Below are 4,240 nucleotides of genomic sequence, written 5' to 3' on the forward strand. Positions count from 1 at the left end.
AAGATTTAAGATTTTAATATTACCTACTATTGCTGTTGAAAAATATTTTAAGATTTTATGTAGTAGATTACGCTACAGCCTTTAATATCCCACTGCTGGGCATAGGCCTCTTCCCTCATGTAGGAGAAGGATCAGAGCTTAATTCATCACACTGGTCCAATGTAAATTGGTGGATTATATATAGTATTGTTAGCATAATCTCGATTATTTTAATATATTTCGTGACGTCGTGCAACAGTGTTAATAAAAATAGTTCCCTACCCGCTAATACGTTTTGTAACGTCATGCAACAACGTCAATAAAAGCAGCCCCTACCCGTTCAGAGGGCTCATTTGCTTCTCGGCTTTCGAAACGATAGGTCGTTGTTTCATGACGAGTCCGTTGATCATTTTTATATTCAAAGTAATGGTTGTTTGCTTGGTTAATTTAAATTGTAATTCTCGGTCATTATTTTCGATTAAGTTAGTGGTTAAGGTTAATTTTTGGACTATTATGTACAACCCTGGACACTAATTTATGGGGTTGGGGGGAAAGAGGGGGTTGGGGGGGAGGGGAGGAGGGTGGGTTTTCACCCATCCGGCAGACTATTTTCGTGTAAACCCCGTTGTTACAGAGATAAGGTTAAGGTTAAATTTTTGTTATTTTTGACTCCACCTTAATTCTGGTGCTGCGGTAAGTTTACTCATGCTCCGTTCTGCGACTATCACGCGTTATTTTCCAAGAAATTTACGTAAAAACGATTTTTACTGTAAGATGAAAATACGATACGAACTGACCTTTAACGACTGACGAATAGACACTTTTAAAACAAAATAACGCCACTTTTAAACAAAATAACGCGTAGTTGTGCTGCAGGACGTCCACTCATGCTCCGTTTTGGGACTTTCACACGTTATTTTTCGAACTAATGGTGAAATAAAATGATAATTTAAAACACAATAACAATTATTAAAAATACGATACGAACTGACGTTTAACGACATAGACAACATAAACTGAGTTCTGGGACAGATTATTAAATGCATAATATAAATTATATAAAAATCATTTTTAAGATTTAATAATCTAAGCAATTTTTATTTATTATTAATATCTCAAATAATTGTAATTTTCTTTTCTTAAAGTACTTTTAAATTTATATCCATAAATAAGTCAGAGATAGAAATAGATTAAAAATACTTTGAGATAGTTTAACATTGCTTTTTTTTTTTTTTTTTTGGGATTTTATGACCATTATAGACAATAAAAATTCTTATAGACTACGTTTTATATGATTATTGTTATCTATAACCTTTAGGTCAACTCTTATTCTTCATATATGTAATAATACGGCTATGAGCACATTTCATTAAATTGTTTTAATTGTATTCTTTATGTATTTGTAGATGTGCTTGTAAGTATGTTCGTCTTGTAATAATTGTTTTAATGGCGGCGGGCGGGACAATAAATGACACTTATTTTCAACATAACTAAGTTCACTGGCCAACACTAGTCTGTCAATCAAAAATTTTTGACAATCGAAAATAATGTGTTCCACAGTTCCATCACTTGAATTACAATGTGGACAAGTTTTATTCGCAATAATGCCGAGTCGAGCAAGGTGTGACGGTGCAGTATTATGACCAAAACGTAGTCTATTTATGATAGTAATAAAGTCTCTAGTAGCATCTTGCATACGATGATACCAAGGTCTTGCAGGTAAACTTTCTTGTATGCTCCCATACCATTTTCCTTTCGTATCTTGATCTTTCTTCCACATTTCTAACCACAACTTTTGAGTATTCTGGTCAATACATTGCAAGTAATCGGACATAGGAACATTCATTACATTTCTAACGTCAACAGCATTAACTCCTTCATATGCAGTTTTATCAGCCATTTCATTGCCAGAGATACCTTTGTGGGAAGGCACCCATAGAAAGAAAATTTGAATATTTTTATTATGGTATTGGTGAATTATTTGTTTAATGAAATAAAGTATATAATTAGACTTGTATTTAACTGTGAGGGTACTTAAAGCTGTTATCAAACTCAAGGAATCAGAAATTATTAAAAAATATTTAATGTTATTGATTTCGCGAATACGCATTAATGCCTGATACACTGCATATGCCTCTGCCGTAAATATAGAGCAGGGTTCATGCAGAATAAAACTTGAAGAAAATTTTGCTTGTGGATCATATAGAGCAGCATGTACATAATCACTTGCTTTGCTCCCATCAGTGTAGATAACATAGTACATTGAATTTTCCTCCAAAAATTTAAGCATTTCTGAATTATTGTTTATTGTCTGTTGAACTATATTAATTGGATGTGAAATACATTGATAAGAGAAAGAGTAACATGGCCATGGAAACTGTTTTCTAATTTTAGAAAAGCTATTGTCTATTTCCAGGAGTATATCGGACAGTGTTGGAGAATTACCACATAATAGACCTTGTGCTGTTATTAATGGTCTTCTTGGTGTTCTATCTATATAAGGTACAATTTTATTTATTACTTGAGTATTGTTTGATGCTATTAGTTTGAGACAGTATCTTTCAGCAAGTAATATTCGCCTCAAAATCAAAGGCATCACTTTTGTCTCAACTTCCATGGCCCTTATGGGAGTTGAGCACATAGCACCAGATATTATTCTTAAAGCCTTATTCTGCAATATGTCTAATTTATTTACATGAGAACTATTCATATAAGCGAGTGAGCTATAATCTAAGTGACTTCTAACAATACTTTTATACAATATTGACAATATTTTAGGGTCTGCACCCCATGTTACGCCACAAAGTGATCTGATAACATTTAGTCCTGTGTGAGCATTTTTGGATGCATATTTAATATGTTCTTCAAAAGTTAGTTTTGGGTCCAGTATTATTCCTAAAAACTTCTTTGAAGTGACTCTATTTATAATTTCATTATTGTAAATAACATTCGAATTTGAGGTTTCATTGCCAAAAAACATAACACTACTTTTAGAGGGGTTAATTTTTAAATGTAAACGATCATTATAATATTGTAATAGTTGAAATAAGGATTTGTTCATATTATCTATTGCAATCTCTAAGTTGTAATTACTGCTATATAATACAATGTCATCAGCAAATTGTAAAATATTTACATTCTTATTATTTACATATTTACAAATTTCACTTGTGTATATATTGTATAGTAGTGGAGATAGCGTGGCACCCTGCATTGTGCCTTTTGAGGCACATTTGGGTCCATATAAAATATTGTTATGCCTAGCATAGATTGTTCTGTTGTTCAAAAAATTAAAAATCCACTTACATAAGTGCCCGGGCACACCCAACCTAGACATGATTTGAACTAGTATACCAGGATCAACACTATCAAAAGCACTTTGAAATCTAGGAATACGCAAACAGTGTTTAATTTTCTATGTTTTGCATTTTTCAGGTCAGAGATTAAAGAGGTGAAACTGTCTGCACTACTACGCCCTCTACGGAAGCCATATTGTATATGTGGAATGAAACACTTGGATTCAACATACCAGTCAAGACGGACTTTCACCATATTTTCGAATATTTTACCAAGACAGGATGACAAGGAAATTGGTCTATAAGAACTAGCAAACTCAGGAGATTTGTCGGGCTTAAGTATTGGGACAACACACTGTGTTTTCCATGACTGTGGAATAGATTTATTACGCCAAAGCAAATTGAGGATGCTAAGAAACAACTTTTGGGCAGATACATCTAACTTTTTAATTACTATGTAAGGATAATCATCTAAGCCAGGAGTTGTATTTCGTCTAGAGTGCAAGCTTGTTAAAAATTCAGACCATGAAAATGGATCCAGTAAAAATTTAGAATTTGGGTTGTGATTGTTGATTTCAAAAAGAACGTTCAGTTGATCTACCTCAATTAAGTTGCTATTATCTGATAATTTATCCAAGAGTGGAGATATAAACTCATTTGTATATGATTTATTCTTAGGTCTTATGCCTTTAAACATTTTTAATAAATTCCAAATTTTACTTATGTGAGTATTTCTATTAAAAGTGTTACATAAATTATTCCATCCAATTTTTTTCTGTTCTGAAATTGTTCTCTTTTTCTGGGCATCTTTTCTTTTGTAATTAATATAATTTTCAATAGTAGGCTCTTTTCTATATAGTTTTAGTGCATTATATGAAGCAATAACACTTTGTTCACATATACTATTCCACCAGGGAGATGGTGGCCTGCTTATGAAAGTGTTTGTTTTAGTGAGCTTTGGAATT

The 4,240-nt window shown here is 32.5% G+C and overlaps 1 long non-coding RNA gene across 1 annotated transcript; it reads left to right on the forward strand.

Moving 5' to 3' along the window:
* Positions 1–1,501: 1,501 nt before the first annotated feature.
* On the forward strand, positions 1,502–3,998 carry LOC123658850. Its single transcript, XR_006743943.1, has 3 exons — positions 1,502–1,698; positions 2,396–2,481; positions 3,415–3,998. It is a non-coding gene; the product is annotated as an uncharacterized LOC123658850 (long non-coding RNA).
* Positions 3,999–4,240: the final 242 nt, after the last annotated feature.

The sequence above is a fragment of the Melitaea cinxia genome, chromosome 13, assembly GCF_905220565.1.
Source record: "Melitaea cinxia chromosome 13, ilMelCinx1.1, whole genome shotgun sequence".
In the NCBI taxonomy this organism is placed as follows: Eukaryota; Metazoa; Arthropoda; class Insecta; order Lepidoptera; family Nymphalidae; genus Melitaea; species Melitaea cinxia.